Source organism: Pristis pectinata, chromosome 4 (assembly GCF_009764475.1).
Source record: "Pristis pectinata isolate sPriPec2 chromosome 4, sPriPec2.1.pri, whole genome shotgun sequence".
Classification (NCBI taxonomy): Eukaryota; Metazoa; Chordata; class Chondrichthyes; order Rhinopristiformes; family Pristidae; genus Pristis; species Pristis pectinata.
In genome coordinates this window covers 71,789,287-71,816,656 of record NC_067408.1, presented here as the reverse complement: position 1 = coordinate 71,816,656, position 27,370 = coordinate 71,789,287, and positions in this window count along the sequence as shown.

The window sequence follows — 27,370 nt, the reverse complement described above, 5'->3', positions numbered from 1 at the left end:
TTTTTTTAAATTAAATAACACTATGGGATATCTTCTTTTGATTTAACTCTCATCCAAATGATGATGTTTTGAACAGTGCAGCACCACTTCAACACTGTATTGGATTGCCAGTGTAGACTTTGGAGTAAGAATTTCAACCCATATCCTTTAGTCTCAAGGGTGGGAGTGCAACCAACCGAGCTGATGATAGATTTAAGATAAATTAAGAGTTGCTGTATTTTCTTATGAAATATTAAATAATCACAAGGGCCTTTGCAATTTCTTCTCTTGCCTCCCACAAAGACTGAGGATGCACGTAATGTGCTGCAAGCCTACAAGTACCTCCTCCTTGACAATATCAATTTCCTCCAAAACATCTGCACTAGTTTCCCTTCTCTTGAGGGACCATTATTTTCTCCTCCGTAAACACAGGAGAAATATTCATTAAAAATCCCACCCATCTCCTGCAGCTCAAGATATAGGTGGCCCTGCTGATCTTTCAGGGGACCTACTCTCTCCCTAGCCCTCCTTTTACTCTTTAAATAGCTATAGAACCTCTTGGGATTTTCCTTAACCTTACCTGCCAGATCCATCTTGTACCCTCTTTGCCCTCAAGAGTATTCATAATCTTTTTATGGTCAAAGGATTCACTTGTCCCCACCCTCCTAAATACAATGTATGCTTCCTTCTTTCTTGAGCAGAGCCTCAGTATCTCTCATCAGGTTTACCCTTCTAAACTTGCCAGATTTACCCTTCACCCCAACAGAAACATGCTGCTCCTGGACTCTTGATATGACACTCAAAAGCCTCCCACTTGCTTTTCGGTCCTTTTCCTTCAAACAAGCTCACCCAATTGACCTCTGCTAAATCCTGGCTAATTTCCCCCACAATTAGCCCTGCTGCAGTTTGGGACACTAACTTGTAGACCTGTCCTATCCTTTTCCATTGCTGTCTTTAAACTAATAGAATTGTGGTCACCAAACCAAAGTGCTCCCTGACTGCCACTTCTGTTACTTGCCTTACCTTGTTCCCTAAAGGAAGGTCCAATATTGCACCCTCCCTTTATTGTGCCCATGGCTATCCTGATTACTGTACTTGCTCTCGCTGGCTACTGCTTTATCCCATGACTTGCTCCCGCTCAGAGTCCCATCCCCCTTCCAATCTAGTTTAAACCCTCCTGTGTAGCATTAGCAAGTTTCCCTGCAAGGATATTGGTCCCTCTCTGGTTCAAGTGCAACCCATCCCTCTTGTACAGGTCACGTCTACCCCAGAGGAGATCCCAATAGTCCAAGAACCTGAATCCCTGCCTCCTGCACCAGCTCCTCAGACATGAATTCACCTGGCCTATCCTTTATTTCCGATCTCACTGGCACATGGCACCGGGAGTAATCTGGAGATCACTACCCTCGGTCCTGCTTCTTAACTTCTTACCTAACTCCCAAAACTCATTCTGCAGAACCTCATCCCTTGTTCTACCCGTGTCATTTGTACCAACGTGTACAATTACTTTTGGCTGTTTTCCCTCCTGAGTATTTTCTGCAGCCACTCAGAGGCATCCTTGACCCTGGCACCCAAGAGGCAACACACCATCCTGGCATCTCTTTCTGTAGCCACAATCTCTTGTCTGTCCCCCTCACTATCAAATTTCCTATCACTATCACCCTGTCTGACTGCACCCTTTCCCTCTGAGCCTCAGAGCCAGTCACAGTGCCAGAGACCTGACTACTGCTGCTAGACCCTGAAAGAAAATCCCTCTCCAAGAAAACATACCTGTGAGTGAGGGGAATGGCCACAGGGGAACCTTGCACTGATCACCTACTCCCCTTACTTTTCCTGCTGGTCATTCATCTGTCTGAAGCCTGTACCTTGGGTGTGACTACCTCTATAAAAGTCTCATCCATGGTGTTTTCAGAATCTCAGATGATCCTGAGTACATCCAACTCCAGCTCCAGCTCCAATTCCTTGACCCAGTCTGTCAGGAGCTGCTGCTGGGTGCACTTCCCACAGATGTAGTCATCAGGGAGACCATGAGGTTCCCTGACTTCCCTTATTTTGCAAGAGGAGCATTCCACTTCCCTAACTACCATCCTGACTAACACAGAATCAAGTGTTAAGAATCAACAACAAAATAAAACCTTCTCACCAAAGCCTTCTTAAAGATAAAGATCCACCCCTACAGTGGCCCACTCTGCTTGACCCTACCTTCTTTTTATTGGCTGCTATCAATTAGATAATTAGCCAATCAACTGTTAACAAACAATTTGCAAACTTGCCTCAGAGTCCTCTGATGTGAAACTCACAAGCAAGCTCTGAGACCTACATCTTTTAAACCCTCCTGCTCTCACTCCAAGTCTTGACTCCTGTGTAGTGAAACTCATTCTATGATAGAAACTTATGAAAGAATAATGCAAACTCCTTACCAGACAAGATTGTTATTACCACACTTGGTAGGATAATGGATGTGCTAGGTAATTCTTATAACACCCAGGCTGAGAAATTCACCTGTAATCAGTGATGAATTTCTCAGCATAGGTATTATAAAAATTAGCCCCTTCTATGTACACATTAGCAGTGAATTCAATTTTTGAAGTAAAATAACATATTTGCATAGAAGTGTCATTACACAATCTAGTCCTTTTCAAAATGCTGGCAGTGTGTTGTTTAGGAAAATCTGGTGTAAAACAGAGGAAGGAGTGTATCATGTCTGACCCCCTCCACATACATACAGGTGAATCTCTTGGAAAAATACACTCCAGACTCACTACGAAGAAATGTGGGTATCCAGAGATTATGTCACTATTCCTTGATGGCTTTCAGCTAGAGGGTGCTGAACTCAAACTGTTGCTGATTTCCCCCTCTTTCCTGTTTGCTCTGTTTAAATCTGTTAGACAACTATCAATTCATTATATGCCAGGAGCTGTAAACACCATGGGAATGAGAATGGAACAAAAGCCTTTATGTCCTGAATGCAGCGGAACTGTGCATGGAGCCACTGAGCTGTGAATGGGACTCTGTAATTTATAACTCAGCTTTTGTTTCAATGCCTTGCTCATTTTGAATGCATTAAGGGAAAACTTGTGGCACAACTAAGCAGGAAGTTTATGGAAATGATATTGAATTTAGCAATCGCAGTGAGACCATCTTATAAATGTAGTCAAATGCTGCTTTGACTTCACTAAGCTTGAATGCAGAGTTAATTGAAAAAAGTTGGCCTTTGGATATCAGTGAGAAGACCTCCACTCATCCAATTGGCAGACTAGAGAATGTTCCAAGACTGGCAGTATAACTTATCATTCTGTTTCATTCATTCGTGCAATGTGACTGTCGCCAGCAAGGCCAGAGTATAGTAATCCATCCCTCATTGTCCTGAAAAAGATGATGGTGAGCTGCGTTCTTGAACCTCTAGTTATGTTTTTGATCAAATGAAGTTGAAGGATATATTTCCAAGTAATTTTAAATGAGCTAAAAGCCCATTATAGTATAGGACACTTCCTCAAAATTCTTCAGAGATCCTGATGACCAAAATAGTGTCTCCGAACCATCCAAATTATGAAAATCTAGGACTCAGAAAATATACTGTCACAGAACTAAAACACTGGATGTTAGGAATCTAAAGCAAAAACAGAAAGTACTGGAAACACCCATGGGTTAGGAAGCATCTGTGAAGGGAGAAACAGCATTTACATTTCAGGTGGATGACCATTTATCAGAAATAAAGTATCATCCTCGCCTTGTTTATCATGCTTGGAGAAGTTACTGACTTAAGTGTATCAAGTTGCCTTGATGCCTGCATGTCTGAACTAAATAGATGCTATTGATCCAATGGATATTTATATTCCACTGAAAATTTTGAACCACGGGGGCCATCTGAATGTTCATTGTTGAGTAATAATGTTCAAGGGAAATCTCACAAATGAGTAATGCACAACAGGATACAGAAGTATTTGACAGGAGAAATATAAAGAGTGAAAAGTAAAATTATCCCTTTCAAATATGCTGTAATCTGTTCTGATGAAGGGTCTTCTACCTTAAACGTTAACTGTGTTTCTCTTTCCACAGATGGTGTCTGATTTGCTGAGTGCTTCTGGCACTTTCTGTTTTTCTTTCAGATTTCTAGCATCATTTGATTTTCAGTGCTGTAACCATGATATTTAATTATTTTGTTTTTTTATCTTTCTCTCAAATTTTTGCTCTTTGTAGTAATTGTCTACACTGAGGAAATCTATTGATTTTTTTTAGATTTTCTGCATATTAAATGTTTCATTTTGCCATCGGCAACATTGAACTTGCCAGTGTAAAACACAACAATGGAACACAAATTGCCTTATCAAGCATATATTAACCTTTAGAGATGGTGCACTTTATTGCCAAACAGTGAATCTTCAAACAGCAACACCACCTCGACTCACCAAAGTATCTTCTGTCTCTCTATTACACTTTGTCATCCGATTATTGCCAGTTACTTCTTTTGTCCTGGAAAGCCTCAGAGCAAGGGCAAGAAAATCTATACATATAGTTACAAACAATCTACTGGAGGAACTCAGCAGATCAAACAGCATCTGTGGGGTGGGGGGGGGGGGAAAGGAATTGTCAACATTTCAGGTTGAAACTCTGCATCAGAACTGAGAGTGGAGAGGAAAGTTAAAGAGGTGAGGGGGAGTGGTGTGACAGGGACCAGTAGGTGATTGGTGGATTGAGGATGGGGAAGCGATAATAGGCAGATGGAGCCAGCTGGGGAGGGGGAAAGTGGAGTTAGGAGACAGGGGCAGGTGGATGATGGATGGAGGCAGGCAAAAATAAAAGCAGATGGAGCCATGTGGGGGAAGAGGAGTGTGAAGGTGGAGACAGCTAGGAGCATGATAAGTGGGAACACAAAGGCTACCAGTGCTATAATTTTTTAAGTAAGGAACGTGATAATGGGATCCATTAGGGGAGAGATTGGCAGATGGAACCAGATGGGGAAAGAGGGGATCTGATAGGTAAAATGTGTGAGTTGTAAGTGGATGGAATCAGGAGGGGGAGGGGGTGGAAATGGGTGATGGGGGGCTGATGGGATGAGTGGTATGGGAAAGGAAACAAAAATAGGAGGTGGATCAAAAGGATAGAGAGTGTGGGGGGTGGGGGGGGGGGGAAGCACAGGAGGGAATGATTGTTTGTTGCTCCAGATTCCAGCATCTGCAGTCTTTTGTGACTCCTGTACATACAGTAGTTCACTTTGAAGTAAATAGATCCCTATGTGTTTTCTAGCATCCATGGAAAAGCAGCACCTTGGAAATTCCACGGTTATGTATGTAATTTTATTGCTCATGGTTTCCCATCCAGGCATTTGAAAATTATCAGTGGGCTGAATCATGCTGAGTGTGTCCAGTGGTCTTGAAGGGGCCTCAGCTGCCTTCATGTATGCAAATTCCTGAATTACGCAGACCTGCTCTAAATCTGGGACATACTGAATGACTAATTATCATGTGTCTGTCACTCCTTCAATTTCTAGATTCCACGTGGAGACTTAATTTAAAGCTTTCAATCATTCTTAATGTTTTAACATGTTTTAAGCTTTTTTAAATCATTTACATCAACTGTAAATTTTTAAGTTTTTCAGAGTTTCAGAGGTATTTAAAGAATTGTTAACTTTGTTCCAGTGTTGACTTGAGATGAAGCTCTGCCCCCAGCCTTGCTTCCTGTCAAAGACCATCAGGATGTTTGGCGTGGGAGTGGAATTAAGGGTAGGGTGGTCCTCAGCAGTGTGTTGCTAAGGCCTTCCGATTTGACGGATGCCTCACAGTGTTGGTAGGTCTGTTTGTTGGAGTGGGTCTGCCAGTGGTGAGCCCAGGTTGCAGGCTAAATCCAGCTCAATTCAACCCATTGCTTTCTGTTGGTATTCACAAGCATCTTTAATTGCAAGGGCAAATGCATTGAATAGTTTATCAGAGTATTTTGATCGCTACTTTTGTCACAAATCTATAAATGATCCTTGGTTCAATGATAGTATCCTGAGTCAAAAAGCTGTGAGTTCAACACCCACCCTAGAGACTTGAGCATAAAATCTAGACTGTCACTTCAGTGCAGCCCTGAGGCTGTACTGCACAGTTGGTGGTGCCAGCTTTTGGACGATATGTCTCCAAGTCTCCATCTGCTCTATCAAAAGGGTGTAAAAGGTCCCAATGACATTATTTGAAGAGATTAGAGGGATTCTCTGAATTTGTGAGCAATATTTATCAACAGCACAAAATAGATAGTCATTTTTAAAAAATTGCTGTTTGTGTGACCTTGCTGTATCCAAGTTGGCTGCTGCACTTCATACATGTAAAGTATCTTATTGACTGGTGTAGTGCTTTGGGACATTCTCAAGTCATGAACAGCACTGTGTATGTAAGTTGTTCTTTCTTTAACAAGGATTTTTCGATGAATAGATGGATCATTGTTACTTTTCAGTCTGCCACATCATTGTCACTCATAATGACCACAGTTAGAGCAGTACCCTGCAGACACCAGCACCATGAAACACTGAGTTATATATTATGGTGTCTTCACACTAAGTACATGACAAAAAATTATAATATGATTTAAAACATTCTTTAACTTGTCATTGAATATGTAGTACTTGGCTTGCCAGTGGCATGAATATGAAATCATAAACAACTCTATTGAATTTTCTTTTAGCATTGACAGGATAAAGTTACTTACTGAGATGCAGTACTTTAAACATTATTTATGAGGACAAAACAATTAGAATTGCAAGTGCTATACACTTAGCTACAACTGTAGACGAAATAGAAAAAAAACATTCAAAATGAATTTAATTCCCTCTGAGATAGAAGAGCCATCTAGGATTTCATGGTTAGATACCCTAGCCATTATAACATTAGAACAGCAATTCTGGCTCAGAACTGATCATTTCTGCTAGCCACCCATCTGTGATTTTGGTTCAGTTTTTCTCTCTCCATTATTGTAGCCTGGCCTGCTAGGCATGTTCTACAGCACTGCTCTTAGCTACGCATAACACAGACCAAGAAGCATAATGTGCTTCTAACTGCAACATTAATCCATTGGATGTCACCCTAACAGAGATATTCCATTTGTTCTACCCATTCCTTCCTCCCACCCCCAACCTTTTCAGCTACTGAAAACTAATTTATTTTATCTCATTCCCAGTTCTGACGACAGATCTCAGACCTGAAACATTAACTATTTTTTCTTCCCCTAATGCTAACTTGGCTAACCTGCTGAATGTTGCCAGCACTTTTTGTTATTATTAATGCAGGCCTTTTTGGGGGAAACTTAATCTTAAAGTGATAGTGTACAATGGATAATGTCAATCCGACAAACTCTCCCAATTTTCATTTTGTTTGTTCTGATGGAAATGTAGTTCCGAGGTGGTGTATCACAGGCAACTTCTTCTCACAGAATCAGAATCAGAATCAAATTTATTATCACTAACATATGACATGAAATTTGTTGTTTTGCGGCAGTAGTACAGTGCAAAGTCATAAAATCTATAAATTACAAAAATAAATAAATAGTTCAAAGGAAGGGAATAATGAGGTAGTGTTCATGGGTTCATGGATCATTCAGAAATCTAATGGCGGAGGGGAAGTTGAGTTTGGATCTTCAGGCTCCTGTACCTCCTCCCTGATAGTAGTAACAAGAAGAGGGCATGTCCCAGATGGTGAGGTTCCTTAATGATAGATGCCCTCTTCTTGAGGCACCACCTCTTGAAGATGTCCATGATGAAACTGGCTGAGTTTTCAAACCTCTGCACTCTCTTGTGATCCTGTGCATTGGAGGCTCCATACCAGGCAGTGATGCAACCAGTCAGAATGGTCTCCACCATACATCTGTAGAAATTCATAAGATCCTTTGGTGACATACCAAATCTCCTCAAACTCCTAACGAAGTAGAGCCACTGGCATACCTTCTTCGTGATTGCAGATGACCATGGAGCTGTAGAAATTCATATTAAGAAAATCTGGGATGTGATTTCATGACACCTACTTATTTTGGCCTACATGTGACTCCAAACATATATATTATGTCATTACCACCTAATGGCATTGGGGGAAGCAATGACAGACAATAAATACTACCCTGTCATTATCTTCCTACCCACAAGCAATTATAAATGCAAATATGACGACAGTCAGAATATATTAAAAAGAAAACAGTGCTCTCTATGGAGTTCCCTCCCTACCCATGTGGTCCCCATTTCCTATTATCATAGATTCGAAGAAATTTAGGCACCCAAGAAAGTCACTGAGCCAAAATATCAGTTCTGGACTTCTAAAAATAACATTTTGTCATGCAGAGAACATTGGAGAGGGAGGTAGTTGAAGCAAGCAATATGAAAAAATTTGCTAAGTATTAATAGCTACTTTTTATTCCACCCTCTTTGAACAAATAAATTAGGAATGTGTTAAAGGTCAGTCAGTTCACATGTCTGCTCCATCCAGAATTGCAGTATGATTGTCCCATAATATACTTCCCTCCTGGTAATCCAATTCACACCACAGGCCATATTAATTTTGTGCAATAAAATGGATAATTACAATAAATTATTTTCTGTACAGGCAATAATATTTACACGAGGGTGGCAATTGCCTGCATGAGTTACAGTCAGTAGTCATTATACACTCTCTTGCATGTATGTTTTTTTTCAATTTGACAGGACCACTGCAATTAATTTGTCTTGCTTGCCTACAGCAAATGTCGCTTATTGATGATGCCATTTATGTCGTGAGTTGAGGTAGTGACTATTCCCCAATAACAGTCTGACATATCTCTGCAGACGAAACCTGCACCATGGGTGCTTGTTCCCTCTTCAACTACCAAGTGTACTAAACAAGAGAACAACCAACTGTTGAGAGTGCTGGCAGAAAGACTGCATTAAATAATTCAATTGTTGCTTAGGACTCCATTTTGTCATTTTAAGACTGTCTTTGTACAATCTGCAGAAGCAGTTGCTTTTTGTAAATTTTCCTCAGTATGGAAGAGGTTGGGAAAGCCCTTTGTAAAGTTATTGTGGTCATTTGATGGTTATCTGATTCTTTGTATAGGCAATGGTAGATAAATGCATGTGTTTGATGTCTATATGTCTTTACATGTCAGAAGACAAGAGAGTTTGTGTTACATCTCAAGATCTTAGGCAAATCATTCAACTACTGATACTTTGGAGATAAATTTGTGGAATGATGAGCTAATACTGATTGATGAAACCGAAGATTTTGTGTATTTCTTTACGACTTAGAAGGTGATCATTCGCCCATTGAGTCTATGTCAATTTACTAAGCAATCCCATCAACTCCACTTACATTCTGCTCATTAAACCCTGTTTCCCTGATTCTCGCACCAGCCACCTACAACAAGGGTAGTTTACAGTGACATAACAGCCAGCACATATTTGGAATGTAGAAGGAGAAACCAACATAGTCACAGGGAGAAGGTGCAAACATTGCACAGACAGCAGCATAGGTCAGAACCAAACCTGAAGCTGTGAGACAGCTGCTGTCTAAGAAGCTGTCTCACAGTTTCAGCATGCAGAGGGCATCATTGAGTACTATTGTCATGAGAGGATTAGAGGATCAAGGCTGAAAGAGAGCTTAGCAACTGTAACATGAGTATCTGAATCATATGTGATCTAGCTCACACCTTGTGTTTCCCCATAGCACTATCCCCATGCAGAACTAACCTTGTGTGGCCTTGCAGCCTTTCCTGCTGTGGCTGTGTTATGAGGCGCAGCTTCCTCCTGTGTGGCTAGGCCTCAGGTGGTGAATCCTGAGATCCCACTACTGCACTCCTGTGGTCAAAGGCCTGGGAAATACTTTTAAATTGCTCTGATTATCAAGAGGATTAAAAATATTAAAAGATATTGAAAGAAAATAATTATTAATGAAAATTAATTAAAGAAAATTACATTTAAATGATATAACTCAATTAAGAAAGTTAATATTAAGTAAAGTAAAAGGGAAACGAAGCACTTACTTACACTGAACTTTTCAATATAGAACAGGGACTTATTCTACAAATACCAGTTGTTCCTGGTGTAAGACTGAAAGGGCAGAGGACCAGCTGCTCAGCTCAGTATGACTGAGCTCCACTCCTGGACATTGCTAAGTCCATTGGTAGAACGTGTGGTGAGATGCATTTCCACCACATTCCTGACTTCTGTACTGCAAGATGCATCCACAGAAGTGAAGAATAAACTGACCCACTCAATGCTATTAACAGATTGTTCCCTCATGAACAGTCAGCTGGCAATCTGCATAATCCAGGTTGATGTCTCCTGTGTCCTTGATAATATTTCATTTGTTTGTAAGGACCACAAGTTAGTAAACACAAAACTGTGATTAAAACTTTTATTCCTGGCATTAAAACAACCGCTCCAATCTTGCTGTTATTTTTATTTTCAACACAATGATGATAGAAAATTCTAGCAATATTAAGTTAATTCAAGGTAGGAAATCATGGGAATAAGTACAATGGAGCTGGCATTATTGCTGCTTATTATTTAATAACAGAAGTCGCACTTAGGTAGCAATATATTCAGCTACTCACAATCAACGGAATTGGAATCAGATGCATGCAATGAATGGACTTGTGATCAGGCATTCACAATGGAAAGGCCTGTACTCAAGTAGGATATCAGAGGCTACATTCAGATGCTCACAACCAACAGAGACACATTATTACAGAGAGATCCTTAGCCTTTGCAGCTGCCCCTTTTGTTGGACTCATTATTTGTTTTTACACCCTAAACATTTTTGTTTGGTAACCAGACAAGAATGACAGAAATTGTGTTTATCTAATCGATTTTGCATTCTCAGGGTAACTCAGGAAGTTGCGACATATCCATTGCTTTTGAACGAAAGCCATCATTTTTGTATAAGCAATTCTAAGAGACAATTTTCACACAGCAGATTCCAACAGATTTCCAAAAATATACTTTCAAAGTGTACTCATTGTTAAACCATTGAGAAACACTGCAAACAACTTGCATGGAATTTACACTTCTACAAATGAATTAAACAAATGAGCAGTAATCTATTTTGATGGTGTAAGTTACATCATTAATGAAAATCACGGCAATGGGTAAACTATCTGCTCTTCCTTGAAGACCGCTTTGTGATCTTTTACATTGACCTAGACAAGTATGCAAGTCCCTTGGTTTAACAATCCTTGCAAGATTATTTGTCACAAGTTACTGATTCAAAAGATAGAATGTTGTGGCTGGCATATAAGATCGTCAAACATTCTTCTATTTGTGCAGTAGTTGAATGTATGTATCGCCAGCTTTTCACTGTTTCACACTGTTTGTGCTTTTCTATGTCTGGATGCATTCATCATATATAATCTCATCATTTATGAACAACTGAAAATTAACGCATATTGGGCAACCCAAGAAGTTTGACAACATTTGACACAATGCTATTTAAGGTGATATTGGGTTGGGAGACCATAAGCATAGTTAAAGAGCTGGATTTTAAGTAGTTTCTTAAAGGAGGATACTGAAGTAGTAAGAGAATTCCAGAGTCTAGACCCCAGGTAGCTGAAGGTCTCACCAGAGTGATTATAATCACATATGTATAGCAGGCCAGAATTGGAGGAACAAAGGGATCTTTTCAGAGAGTAAAGGATAGAAGAGGCCACTTGTGCCATTGTTTCTTTTGTTAAAAATAATTATAAGTATATATGTGAACGTGCTCACAAATGCGTGAAGGCTTGTCTTCACAAATGTGTAGAGCTGTAAGGATGCTGGCAGTGTGGAGAGAGTCACTTTGTCTGGATTGAGGATTATGAATTTTCAGGCTTCTTATGAAAAGTGTCTTGCTATCAGGGAGTCCCTGATAGCCTGTGCAGTCAAAGCCTTCCTCCTCTGCTCATCTGGGAGATGAAGGTGATGGTGTTCTGCTGGGATTTCTGCTAGTAGTCTTCCTAATTCTCCTGCTCCTCTTGCTTCTGTGCTTCTTCAACTGCGCCTCGTGTCCCTCAGGCTCCAGACCTGCATGCTGCTCTTGCTCTGGCACTGGCTGCTTTCTTCACATTGCGAGTTTGTGTGGCATGCAGCACACCATGACAAAGTCTCTGCACCTGTTGGGCTTGTACTGGCGGGACCTCCCCTGATGGAGTCATCAGAATCTGATTTTCAGAAGGCCAATGGCATTTTCCACAATGGTCCTTATACTTGTGTGGTTTTCATTGTATTGCAGCTGTGAGGTTTGTGAGCTGGGGAAGTAAAGGACAGCCCCTCTCCCCAGGATCCATCCCTCTGAACTCTGCAGCAGTGGAAAATCTCTGATGATCCACAACCACTTGAACATTCGTGGAGTGGAAACCTTCTCTATTGACAAAAAAAGTCTGGATTACTCACAACAGTCAATGGCAGCATTGCTAGCAAATGTTATTGCCTGAGGTGGCACCGATCCCTCACTGAAGTCAAAGTAAATGACTTTGTGATTGGATAGATCGGTGGCCTCCCTAATGCTGTAGTGAACAGCAGATTGGGAGACCTTACAAAGATTAGTTGCGGTGGTGTGGAAAGATCCTATGTGAGAGTCAAAGTGACCTTGAGCTTGATAAAGAGAGCAGTTTAGCTAGAAATTGTGGTGAAGATCTTTCTGCTGCAATTCACTTTCCTCCATGATAACACACTTGCTAACCCCGAGCCAACAAAATCATTGTTCATCATATATGTCCAGGTAGCATGCGGAGTCTCTTCAGACTCTGTGTGGTTAGTTTCTTTGCAAATAGATATGTTTATACCTCACTGATGTCTCCAATAATAGTTTCCTCCCCGCAGTGTAACCACTGAATGAGTATGTCTGCAACCAAATCCTGGATTACATGGAGAACATGCTACAAACATTGGAAGGTATTCGAGCAGCCTGCAATGTTTTGAAGCTGCCCTGTCATGTCTCCTGATTATGGCAGAACATCCCTTTAAGTATATCCGAATGTAATAAAATACTGCTCTGTACAGTAACTGTTCAATGAAGGTTGAAGCTTGCACAGAGAAGCTGCAATGTTAGATGGCAAGCGTGAAATTATGCTGTGTGTGACCAGTGACATCGTGGGGTATGCATCTGATGCTGGAAAATAATCAACATATTAAGGTTTCTGACGGAAGTGATTTCACTTGGAAAAGATTGCCAGCACAATCTAACCAGGTAAAATCACTTCTATAGTCCACGTTCACATAAAAAAGGTTTGTAAATATGCATCATAAGAGGTAGTTGTTTATTTGCAAAGCAGAACGGTTGCGTCTTCAAGCTTCTGCTTTAGACTGTTGTCCCAGTAGTTATGTAGACATGCCACATATCTATCCTGTCCAACAGCAACCAGTAAGTCCACACCACATGGACAGATTACAGAAAGTCTCTCCAAACTGCACAGTTCTGCCTATTTTAATGAAAGGCGTTATTATCTATACCCTTTTTACACTTGCAAAAGTAAGTTACAAGCAACTTATCAATAACATATTTCACATAATTAACACTGGATTTTTTTTTACCATGCAACAAATATAAATCAAGTCTAGTAACTGGGTTTCAAAGTTTTCCTGATCTCCTCATGGATTTTGGTGTTAATCCTACTTTTGGAATATTTGATTTCCATCAAGAGTTCTGCAGAAATGTACCCTCTGGTTCTGTGCAAAATTGTTTGGTAGTTCAGCAAAAAAGACAACTGAGTGATGTTTCATGCTGAGTTTTGAGATTCACTGCAACAGTTGCTTCTTAAGGACTTCCTAATTTCAACTCAGATAAGTCTCTGTTTCTTAGATACAGGAGCCTGAGGGCATGTACGACCAGGCTTAAGGACAGCTTCTACCCCACTACCCCACTAGTTCAAGACTATTGAATGGTTCCCTTATACAATGAGATGGACTATGACCTCGCAATCTACCTTGTTGTGACCTTGCACCTTATTGAACTGCACTTTCTCTGTGGCTGTGACACTTTACTCTGTACTGTTACTGTTTTTACCTGTACTACCTCAATGCACTCTGTACTAACTCAATGTAACTGCACTGTGTACGATCGGTATGCAAGACAAGTTTTTCACTGTACCTCGGTACAAGTGACAATAGTAAACCAATACCAACACCACTTCAGTCCCAACCTCCGGTTTATGTAAGTTTGACTTGCTGGTGGAGCTCAGAATATGAACACACCAGTTTTGCTTGAAACTGTGTTCCTTCAAATTACCATCGTGATGTTTTCAATGCTTCTGTTCAACTGTAGAAGTAAATTTGAGTGAACAAGACTCAGTATTTTTCAAGAATTCTGCAGATGCATACCCTCTGGTGTATATGCTGAATTGCTTGGTACTTCAGCAAAACCTGACCGTGTGATGTTTCATGTTGAGTTTTGAATATCACTACAACACTTGGTTCTTGAGAACTCCTTAATTATTCTGACTGACCTCTTGGCACTCCAGTGAAATTAGAAGATATGAAGGAAAAAGAGTATGTTTGGCACCATTCTATTGAGTTGATTGAACCATGGGCACATTGTTAGAAACCAGCTTTTCAGATAAGCTATGACATACAAAATAAGATCTCAGCTTATCTATAATACTTTAAGTAGTGGTACAGGAACCTATGTGGTTCACTTCAATCCAATTTGAGTGACTATTGATCAGTACCAGGACACCGTCATTACCTTTTTTTCACAAAAGTCTATATTTATTCTCTGAAAATGTCCAGTAAGCTATGATCATGACTACATTAGGGTGACGTGTTCCAATGATTTTGGCAGATGCTGAATTTATTTCCCAGACAGGACCAATATTTAAAGCTTCTTGCACTTACCAACATATAGACTATTCTTGTGCATTCAGGATGAAGTTCAGCCAAAATTTCTTCTCCTAAGGCAGAATATATTGCCACTCTATGATCCTACAAGATGCACTCCTGTTCAGTCATCGCAACAAGTGTGAAACAGTTTTACTCCCTCATTTGTACATGAGTGAAAATCTGTCCACCTTTTCAATGCCTATTAATAGATTTTTTTTTCACCACTGGGTTCTTTTGGCCTCGTCTGTGTTTTCGGACACTGTTGCTGCAATGACATCATTAATTGTATTTAATGTGTCAATCCCACTTTCACTTACAACATCAAAGTTCTCATGTGGTCACTTCAATAGATCTTCCGCATTGATGTTCTGCTTGGAATTCCTCTACTTGATGCTATAGTTGTATTCTGATGGAAGAACTGCCCATCTTTATTTTGACTCTGTGACCTCTTGTTCTGGACACCTGGTCAGGAGAAGCACCATCCCTGTCAAGTGATAGAGAGAGATACAGCACCAAAACAGGTGCTTCAGCCCACTGAGGCCATGTCCATCACATACCCATTTTTACACCAATTCTACACTAACCCATTTTATTCTCCTCACATTCCCATCAACGTTCTTCCCACCAAGATTCTACCACTCAGCTACACACTGGAGGCAATTTACGGGGGCCGATTAACCTACCCACCTGCACAATTTTGGGATGTTGGAGGAAACTGGAGAAAACCCACACGATCACAGAGAGCACGTGCAAACTCCACACAGATGGTATCAGAGATCAGGATTGAACCTGGGTTGCTGGACCTGTGAGGCAGCAGCAATACCAGCTGTGCCACTGCGCTGTCTCATAAGGTTCAATGAGATCACCTCTTATTCTTGTACACTCTAAGGTATGGTCTCAGAATGCTTAATCTCTCCTCATGGGACAAACACCGCATCCCAGGAACTGATCAGGTAGACCTCTATTGCAGTCTCTCTGTCCTCTAATGCATGTATATCTTTCCTTAGGTAAGGATACCAGAATTCTTCACAATATTCCAGGTGCAATCCAACCTTCAAACCAGGACTCACAAACATTGCAAATACACAAATCTGCTTCACTTCAACATCATATTGTGTTTATGTAATCTCCTGAAAACTTCTTCCAAAATCAGAAGATTGTTTTTCTTTTGTGCTCATGGGCAATCAACAGATGTTATACAAGCGATGGTCCACTCTTTGGGATATGGGAGGAAGCCAGAACACATGGGGGGGGGGGGGGTCTTGATCGAACACCCACTGACCCACTGGTCACAGGGAGAACGTGCAAACTCCACCCAGATGTGTGTAGATGACTGGTAGTTACAAGTTGTGCGACCACCACACTCAGAGTAAGTGAGTTCCATTCTGAGAGGCACCATTGGTTCTGCTTCCACACCCTTACAGCAGTGCATGCCTGATTCTAAAATTTCATTGAGTAAAAGAAAATCTCTTAGCTGCTCAGCTTCCCAGTATTTTTTAAAAGATTGCATTGACTCAGGTGATAAGCTGATGGCAATTAAAAGTAAATAGAGCAATGAAGTTAGGGAGAGAGCTATATAAGGTGAAGATATAATTTTAAGCTTAAATAAATCAAAATCACCCACTGCAATGTAACTTTTATACAACTATTTTTTTTCCCCAGTAAAACTCATTACTTACTCAGACATGTTGTATTACGGAGCCTCGTGATTTAACTGAATCTCAGCTGAAGTCATAGAAAACACTGGTGAAAGAACTATGGTGTGATAACTCTAATCCCTTGTTTTAATCGTGTTAATGTTACGCTTGCTAGCTATACCTTGATTTAAATTTTTCTGCAGATGTTTCCTTGCTGCCACGGGTAAGAAAAATACCACAGTGAAGTTATGAATGGACATCCATCATTAGCTGTCTTACCAGCAATAAGCTGTTGGTAGGCCTGCAACCCACTGATACTGGAGCTTAAAAGTAACAAGTTCTGCATGAATAAAGGTGCAGATGAGAATTAAAGAAGTGCTTGAATTTTTTTTCTGACAGAAACTTAAATGAAAATAAAGATCGTGGAGCTGGAAATTTGAGCGTCCTCTCTCCAGTCTACCAGTGGAATGAGGGTAGACAGGGGCTGAGATCACGATATGCTGTTAACCCATTCCCCTTCTTAACATGGTGCAGGATGTATAGTAAATTCAAACTGCGGCATCACTAACATGATTTCAGAGATCAGCCATGGCTGATCGCACTGCCGCAAGTCCTAGCCACAGAGCCCAATTTTAAAGTGGTAGTGTAAGTTCATAGTGGCTGATGCTGATCAAAGCCAAGCATCTTAAAAGGGAAGTGCTTTGGGGCTATTTCTAGAGGAGGTGTTGTGGGGGCATTGAGGGAGGTCATTACAAAGGCCTCACCAGCTGGCTGGAAGAGACTGTAGAACAAGGGTGTGAGTGAGTACTCATTGGTGTGGTTCTGGAGGCCTTGGTGGAAGAGGTGCAAAAGAAGGAGACAGAGAGCCCTCTGATATATGGTCAAAAGGCAGTGGAAGACTTAGCATTCCAGGACAAGGCTCGTGGTGATAGATACATGGTCAGAAAAACCTGAGTAACCTTATAAGAATGGTCAAGCTCAGCATTTTTTTGATCAAACCCTAACTTCCATTAACTGCTCTAACAGCCTCACAGACTCTTTCCAGTGATACATTCCCATTACTCAGTTTTCCACCAGCCTCTATTAATTAAAGCTGGGACCTAGCATTCAAATTACACCCCACCTTAACAATAGAGGGAAGGTAAAATGGGGTTAATGTTGAAGAATTGTATTCCTTGAAATGGTAATATTGGTGTAAAGTCCCTGAATGCCCCGTCAGAAATGTTTCTCCTCCCTTCCTTTGCTCCTTCTTTGTCCTCTTCTTACCTCTTTTCCTCCTTCCTCCTCTTTATTCTCCTCCTCTTCTACATGTATTATTTTATTTTCCTCTACCTCCTCCTCTTCTACCTCCTGCTCCAGCTGATAGCAAGAGCTTATACCCACACTATTGCCTGATTGAAGAGGAGTTGCTCCGCAGCATACTGCATGGTACCTCTGGAGCATTTCTGGGAGTGGAAGCATTGCTTGAGGACCACGTTGGTTTGCTTAATGATGATCCAAGTGCCTGCATAGCTTTTGTTATGAAGGCATTCTCCCCTGGTGTGTGTGGATCTGAATGGTGTAAGGATATATCTGTTTTGAAAGTAGCCCATGTTCCCAGGTAACTTCCAAAGAGTCTGGCATAGCAGTTCAGAAAAGGGGGCACGCTTGATTGATCACTCGCCGGATAAATACGTTTTTATTTCTTCTTGGGTATTGTGCATTGACCATTGTGATGTTTTACAAATGTTCAGACAGCAGGTTGGGCTTCAAGGAGTGAAACCCCTTCTGCTTCCTTTACATTTGTGGATTATCAAGTGCCAGCCTCTCCACTCCCAAAAGTGATATGGGTACAACATTAGGAAACTCATAATCTTTTTGAATTCTTATGCTTAATTTTTCTTTGTTCTCTGACAAGGGGATTAATTTAGCTCTGTGTGAGTCTAGAGTCTCTGTTGCATTCAAGATGTTCACTCAGGTGGATGTTAAAAGTGCAAAGATACTATCTGGAGAAATAATCGGGAGTTCTTCTAGTGTCCTGGACAATAGTTATCCCTCAACCAATGTTACTAAAACATTATTTGGTCATTATCTCACTGCTGTTTGTATGAGCTTGCTGGAAAAATTTGGCTGTTGCATTTCTTAAATTGATTTCACTTCAGAATTATTTCCTGGCTGCAGATCTCATTGGAATGTCCCTCAATCAGGCAATATGCAATGCAGGATCCAAGAAAAATACAGCGCAGAAGGAGGCCATTCACCACCACCACCACCACCACCACACCCACACGCACCCCCCCCGCCCCCCCGCCAATGCTGACTGTTAGAAAACACAGTTAGGACTACCTCACATCCCTACAAATGCAAGCAGGAAGATAGCAACGCTGGCTGACAATTTAGCCCCTTAACCTTACAGTGAGATCATAGCTGATGTCACCTAACTCCTTACATGCAACAAAGGGCAACATCCTAGGGCTCTCTATCCAAGAACACTGTGAGAATACCATTACCAAAAGGGCTTCAGTGCTTTAAGTAGGAGTTCATTGCCACCTTCTAATGAGCAGTTAGGGATGGGCAATAAATGTTGGGGCACAAATTATCCCTTGTTATTTCTACAGGCCCCCACTTGCTCATTTGCTGGTTTAATTCCAGTTGCTGCTCTCCAGCACAATCTCCTGCTGAGGCCTCTTCACCCCAGCACAGGTGGGCTCTTTGAATCAGGTGCACATGAAAGAGATGGCTTTGTTGTTTGTTCGTTGTGCAGTTGCAGCAACAGCCACCTCTGCTGACAATACAAGTAAATTTCAAAGCACTGTGATTTCCAGTCAAGTGGCTGGTAATCATCTGGTCAGTGACTTCAGAGGAAGCTGTGTAAACAGTGGCCTATCTGTTTGTTAAAGCTGTGAGAGCATACGTGCATGTGACTGCAGGATACAGACACCCTATGAGTTTTGGCTCATTGTAGATGCTGAGTGATGATGGTGGCAAAGTGAGATGTTCCCACTCACGCTGGATGAATCTGCCTGCAAATGGTTGAGAAATCGGGTGCGGGACCCACCAACTCACCCACAGAGTACCAGCAGAACACTGTCTGCCGATATCCGGCAGCATCGGGTGGGCAGTTGAAGATTCTTGTGAGTTTTTCTGTGAGAAGTCCAGGGTTCTGGGCTAGGCTACGAGTTTCAGGCAGAGCAGCTGTTGGAACGAGGTGGGGGGGGGGAGTAGGGGGTAAAGAGCGATCAGTAATCAGGGAACGGTCATGAAGAGGACCGAGGTGGATGGGTGGACTCTCTCATTCTTGGAGGGAAGAAGCAGCTGGCAGCTGGAGAGAAATCTCGGATGGAGGAGGAGATTGTAGGAGTCTGTAGAAGTTGAGTGAAGGGGAATGCAGTTGAAAGGGAGGGGATTTTTATGGATGGAAGGGATCAGGGTGGGGGTGAAGTTGTGAGGGAGAGAGGACAAGGTGTGTGCGTGGGCATGTGTGTGTGCACATGTGTGTGTGCGCGCATGTGATTGGAGTGCTTCTGTGTATGCTTAGATTGTGTATGTACACTGTTGTGTTTGAGCTAAGTCTGTGCAGCAGAGCCTTATCCCCAATCACGTTAGTCCTCCTGCCATTGGACCGATACCTCGCTCTGTCAAGACCTGTGTGTTGGTCAGTATGCAATGGCCACCCAAGATTAAAAGAATTCACACACAGGCATCTTTGCTCCTCAGAACTGGAGTGGAAAGAAATCATCCTCATCATAAAAGAATGCTTAAGAAAGGAAAGAAGGATACGAGTTTGTTTCCTTCTCAATACTATTTATGAAGAATTAATTTATTTAATGTCTCTGTTTCCCCACATCATTTCTCCACGCTGACTCTCCTCCTTTCCCCCAGTCTACCCTCCATTGGGCTGGACTGCTGAGGCTGGATTGATAGGCTCTACAGTCACGGAACTACACTTTCTCATTTGAATTCTCAATGGCCAGACAACTCAGCTTCTTCCTCATGGCTTGTTGACATTGGCCCTGCTTCTCTACACCCCCACCTCACCCACCATTGGGTTTTTAGGCACTTAGCGATAGCCAGAGATGTTTTCTTGTGGCAACTATAGATGGCGCAGAGAAAAAGAGCATTTTTGCTGCAGAGGTGCGCAGCAGGGAAGTGTCCTGTGAATGACTAATACAACACCCTTAGTTAACAAAGGCTTATCAGTGTCAGATTTTAAAAAAACATAGAAACAAAACAGCAGATGCTGTAAATTTGCAATAAAAACAATGTTGTAAACACTCAGCAGGTCAGGCAACATATGTGGAAAGAGTTAATATTTCAGTTGAAGACCTCTTTCCCAGTTCTGAACAAGGGTCTTCGACCTGAAACATTATCTCTGTTTCTTGTTCCACAGATGCTGCCTAACCTGCTGAGTATTTCCATCAATTTTTAAAATTTCAGATTTATCATTGATGGTTGACCCAAGGTCTCTTTGTTACAATCTTCAGGAATGATCATAAGCTAGTTTTGGGAAATGAATGCCGTAGAATAAATTAGCTGCAATTTTTCAAAGAGCTAAACATGGTCTGCTTGCATTAGTGACGGGTTAATACAGAAAGTCGAATTCTAGACAGCAATAAGCTTATGCTTTTATCAGCGCAAAAGAATGAATGTTGGATTTCCAATCATATCAGTTTGTGGCTGAAGATCAAGATAACTTCTTGTGCTCCCCATACCCTATCCTTACATATCCCTCCAACCACCTCATCTACTACTTTCTTTAGTTCAAGGCAAAAGAGAGGGTTGTGTTAGGAGGCTTCATAGAATATACTGACCTGATCAGGAAACAAGTTGGTTATACCCTATAATTAGTTCAGTTTGAAAAGGAGCTTGTAATTTACATTAAGGGTGCTCTTATTAGCAAGCATGCAGTTGGTGATTTTTTTTCAAGTCTTCAGTGTCTCTTGGCTATGCCTGGTAATTGGTTTATTAATTGGTTTATTATTGTCTCATGTACTGAGAAACAGTGAAAAGCTTTTGTACCACCTCAATGTACTTGCGTTTGGAATGATTCAGATATATCATAAGTACATCAAGGTAGTACAAAAGGAAAAACAATAACAGAATGTAGAATTATAGTGTTACAGTTACAGAGAAAGTGTAGTGCAGGTAGACAGTAAAGTGCAAAGGCCATGATGAGGTGGATTATGAGATCAAGAGTTCATGTTTATTGTACAAAAGGTCCATTCAAGAGTTTTATGACAGTGGGATAAAAGATGTCCCTTGGGGAATGGTCCAAAATACTGATTTGCTTGCCTGCTTGTTTGACTGTTTTATATTATAATATGATTTAACAATGAGGAAGAACATATCCTTTCACTGTTAAAGATTTTATTTTAAGCAGAACCAGGTTTTCCCACTAGCACCACATGGGAACTATCGTAATGCTATGGTAATAGAAAACATCAGTAAGGCCATATTTACTAATGTCCAAAGATTGAGGGTCATTATCTCATTTCAAAAAGAAGGTAATTCTCTGTGACAAAACAAATTAAGTGGAGGTAGAGGGGTGCTGGGAGGTCACTGTGGGGGGACAGGTGTTTTCTGGATGATCTAAAGATGCTGACAAGGCTTTGGAGATGCTTGAGAGGGAGAGGGCCTGGAGGGGTTGCAGGTCCTGGGATGGAGCAATCAGATCCTATCATAACATTCAAGAGGGATTTGGTTAAAACTTGAAGGGGAAGAAATTCCCAGGACAGTTTTGATTCTGTTTAGAGTGTTGCTCAGAATATAACTAAAATATGTAAGACCACAAAATACCATTGGCCATCAGCATTCTGCACCCAGTAAAATTCAGGTTTGAGGCAAGTCAGTGTGCAACGAATGAATATTTATACAACCTTGTGATTTTTATTTTGAGGAGCTGCAATGCATGGCCTAACCCTATAACTTGCCTCTGAGCGGATCTATATTTCAATTTCCTTTGCACATTTGGACATAACAGGAAGGGTCTCTTGGAAACTAATGCAACTGTTCTTTGTGATTAAGTTCAGATTCAAGTTCAAGTTTGTTGTCATAGGCATATATACACAGGGTTATAAATGCCATAAAATGAGCTTTTTGCAGCAGCAGTATGGTGCATTACAAACATGGCAAACATAAATGAACATAAACTTAAATTACACATAACTTCCACTACAATATAAACATAACGATACCAGTGCAAGTTGAGAGAGAGAGAAAAAGAAATATAGTCTGAGGTAGTGTTAAATTAGATATGCTGATACTGTATGATTAAGATTGGTAGCTGGCTCTTGTCTCTCCCTCTCCTACAGGACAACAAATGTAAGGTGCAAAGTTTTATTCTTCCCTCAAAACACAACTAAAAGTTGAAAAACCACCCTCACACTGGACATCTTGAATATTGCCATTTGGCAACTGTTAATATCCTGCAGTTTGTTCGTGGCCTGAGTCTCATTTTCAACAACCCATCACACCCCCACTGTCACTACACTCGGACCCTGTGTGACATATTAACATTTTGCAGCCCTGTGTTTGCAAAGGAGCCCGAGGCCTTGGTATTTCCTGAAATGTAGCTGCCTGTTAGTGGCAACTAAGTGAAAGAGAAATAAAGGACTGCAGATGCTGGAATCCAGATGAAAAACACGATGATGCTGGAGGAACTCAGCAGGCCAGGCAGCATCCGTGGAGAAAAGCAGGCAGTCAACGGTTCAGGTCAGGACCCTTCCTCAGGACTGAAGATAGGAAACGGGGAACCCAATATATAGGAGGGAAAAGCAGAGCAGTGATAGGTGGACAAAAGCAGGGAGGCAGGGTGGGCACAGTGTGGTGATAGGTAGATGCAGGTAAGAGATAGTGATGGGCAGGTGTGGGGGAGGAGGGGAGAGGAGATCCGCCGGGGGATGGGTCAAAGGTAAGGAGAGAAAGGGAAAAAAGGGGCTAGAAAAAAGATAGGCTAGGAAAGGGAAGAAAAGAAGCATGGTGGGGGGGTGTTGTGGGGAAGGGGGGGTTACTTAAAGTGGGAGAATTCAATGTTCATGCTGTTAGGCTGCAAGGTTTCAAGACAGAAAATAAGGTGCTCTTCCTCCAGTTTGCACTTGGAATTCTCCCAGCAGTGGAGGAGGCCTAGGACTGTCATATCTGTGATAATGTGGGGGGGGGGGGGGGGGAGTTGAAGTTACTGGCAACAGGGAGATGCAGATCGCGGTTATGAACGGAGCACAGATGTTCTGCGAAACGGTCACCTAGTCTACGTTTGGTCTCACCAATGCAGAGGAGGCCGCAGTTGGAGCACTGAATGCAGTAAATGATGTTAAGGGAGGTGCAGGTGAATCTCTGTCTCACCTGAAAGGACTGTTCGGGTCCCTGGAGGGAGGTGATGGAGATGGTGTAGGGGCAGGTGTTGCACCTATGGCGGGGGCAGTGGAAAGTTCCCGGGGTGGGAGCAGGATGGGGGGTGGGGGGGGGGGCGCGGGGTGGTGTGGTGGAGGAGTGATCCAGGGAGTTGTGGAGAGAGCAGTCCCTGCAAAAGGTGGCAACTAAGTCTCAGGTAGTGGATCCTCAGGCCTCACCCCTGATCGTCCTGATAGCCTCTGGTAGCTTAGACTTTTAAAAACAATTGAAATAGAGTTAAATAACTTAAAAAAATCAATTAAAAAAAATTGAAATGTTAAGTTTTATTTAAAATATATTTAACTTCTATAAACATTAATATTAATTAAAAGAAGAGAATCAGAGCACTAGCCTTCATTTACATTTCTATCCAGATTAGTGCTGGTTATTATAGCCATGGTAAGTATAAAGCCAAGGGGACAGATGCAAAGAGTATCCGGCCCCTCTGCTCAATATGACTGAGGTCTGTTCCTGGACTCAGTGATGATTCCATTGGCTGAATGGAAGGTTTGAGACATTGGCTTCTGACTTCCAGCATGATTCCTATTTCTATGCTGCAATGGCCAGGTGCAGAAGTCAGGTGTGTACGGATCCATGCCATGCTGTTTGCTGGAAGTTCTGTCTGGAATTTCCAGTTGAAGAGAAGCACGATCCAGGTCAATGTGCTCTGTCACACAGGCAACTACTGAAGAATTCCACCCTGCAACAAAGTAGAGAATTCACAGCAATGAGATTTCCATCATCAGTATTGCAGGACTTAATGGGTACAATGTGCCTTACTTTAATCATTAATGTCAGTCTTCATTAAGTTTGAAGGTCAAGTTCAGCCAAACAAGACCATATGAATGGGTGCTCACTGGTCAGTGTGGACGTGGTGGGCTGAATGGCTTGTTTCCATGCTGAATGATTCTATGACCCTATGGATAGTATTTTTTTAAATTAATGGTCTTTTTGAATACATTCTCTTCAATAAGTAGGCTGTCTTAAACTTAGAGTTCCATATTATTCCTTAAGATTAGAAATTACAGCTCTTATTGTCTTTGTTCTGGTAGTGATGGAAATCGCATGGTCACCAACGCAGGGAAGTTAGTGTCTTATTGCTGTCATGCACTTATTGCACATTGCAAGACTTTGTAAACCAGGATTTATGGAAGTTGTAAAGAGGCTGCAAAAAGAGCCAATGCACACGCAACTTTTTCCAAACACTGCTTACTATTCTGGATCTCAGCATCGACTCTCTCTGTCCCATCAGGTAATGTGTAATCTTCTGAGAGAGCAAACAGAACTATGTGAGAAAAAAATAATGTGGGAAATTTCCTCTGACATACCCATCCCTTCCACTCCTCAGATTGAAAATACTCTGGGATATTTATTAATGCCGTCTGGTATTTACTTCTTGTCCAAGGAGATCTCTGACCCAGCTGCATATAGATCCAGACCTCACTTGAAGGAATTCAGGAAATCAGAGTTCAATTCAGGGAATCAGAGTTTACTGCAGGAACCAGCAACCCATTTCACAGGTCCACTAATCATTGGATAAGAACCACCTCCTAATATCTGTGCTATTTCTGGCCTTATGTAATTTGCTAATTAATGAGGTCTTGGGAGGGCAGACATCTGTTCAGTATTACATTAAGTGTAATTATAGCAGTTCAGCATTGTGCATTCATCAGCACTGGGGTAGTAAGTAATTTATCGTGAATACACTGGTCTAGAAATTTCTTTGTACAATTTTGGAAAAAAATGATGTTGAACAGAAAATAGGCACCCAGTGGGGAATTCAATCCCTAGGTTTCTGGCAGGATCTTTGTTAGCACGAGAAATATTTATCCAGTGTAAAACCCCCGCAGATGATATCAGCAATAAAACGACGACTGAAATTCACCTCCAGCATTATCTTTGACTCACTGGTCTGAAAAACAGCAGTTCTTATTTACTTGCCAAACACCCAACTCTCACTGACCCCATTTGTCCTGAAACCATGCTATCTAAAGGGCTAACAATGCTTTACATTTTGTCCTCACTGAAATCCGTGAGCTCAAATACTGGCTCACATGAGTATCTGGACCATTTTGCCTGTGGAGGCAATTATCACAATCACTCTGCTAGTTTTGGGATCAGTCCAGGCTGCCATCACTGATCTCTGCTGCATCGCACAGTTTTCTGCTCACTGCTGCCTTATGGAGGTCACCCAAGCTCCATGCTCAAGGACAGAAGACCTCATTTTCCTTCCTGGAGCATATCGCAAGCTTTGTCAAAGTGCAGGCATTCATAGGCTGCACGAGGAAAGTGTTACTTCTTGCAAGACCTTCCTGGCAACCTCCTGTCAGGAGCTCCTGGATGTCGCCTGGGGGAATCTCCATTGGTCCCTTACTCAGGGAACAACCTCCTGCAGGTACTGTTCTGTACAGATTCCTGTGAGCCATTGGAAGCATTCTCCCATCCCCTCATATCATTGAGGTATCTGTTCTTTAAGTAGCAGTACTCTGCAGTAGTTGGAAGAGAGCCATTTGTAATGTGTGTATATCCCCTCAAGGTCCTCTACCAATCCACATCCATTGTGCCACACTACAATAAAAGGTCCACCACGAGACCCTGGAAAACACAGACCACTTCCCATACCTTGGGAGGACTTCTCAGGGAAAGCAGATATAGATGATGAAATTCATAATCGTTCAGTGTATCAGCACACTTTATTCAATTGAGGAAAAGGGTATTTGAAGACCAAGACATCAGATCTGGCATGGAAGCAACGATCCCTGTCTTCCAATATGCTTCAGGTACCTCAAGGCACTGGAAAGGTAACAGCAATGCTGTCTCCACGAAATCCTACAAATTCACTGGAAAGATGAGCAAACCAACATCAGCATCCTCTCTCAGGCTAATATCCTCATCACCAAGGCCTTAGTTATACTTAGTTGGCTAATTTGGGCAGGGCATGCCATTTTTGCATGCTTGACACCAGGCTCTCGAAACAGACACTCTGTTCTGAGCTCTGTCACAGGAAGATAGCAGAGATCACAAGAAAAGATTCAAAGATATGCCCAAGGCCTCCCTGTGGAAATGCAGTAACCCCATTGACTCCCTGAGAGTCCCTGGCCCATCAACGGTCAAAGTGGAGAAGGAAAATTTGGGAATGTTGTGAGTGCCTTGAGTCCATGGATCAAGAGTACACCAAAACCCTGCACAAGCAGTGGAGGAAGCACACCACCTCACAAACTACCAACTGATCCACTTCATCAGGTACCTCCAGCCCCATCTGTTCAAAGATCTGTGGTTCCCACATCAGCCACCTCAGAACCCACAAAACCAGAGTGGAAGAAAGTCACCTTCAATCCCAAGGGTGTCCCTTTAAGAGCTTGGTGCGCCTTTAAGACCTAGCTGCCAAGGTTGAGGCCGTTAGATTAAATGACAGTAGTTATGAGATCTTGCCATTAATCAATAGAATAGTGTGCACTGAAACTAACACAATATAGCACTACAGACAACACTAGGCAATACTGGTCTGCAAACTTCACAATTAAAGGTTGCAATGATTATGAAACTTTGAAAATAAAAGTAGGGTGACATACAACATTGTTTTAATGCCACTAAAATATGA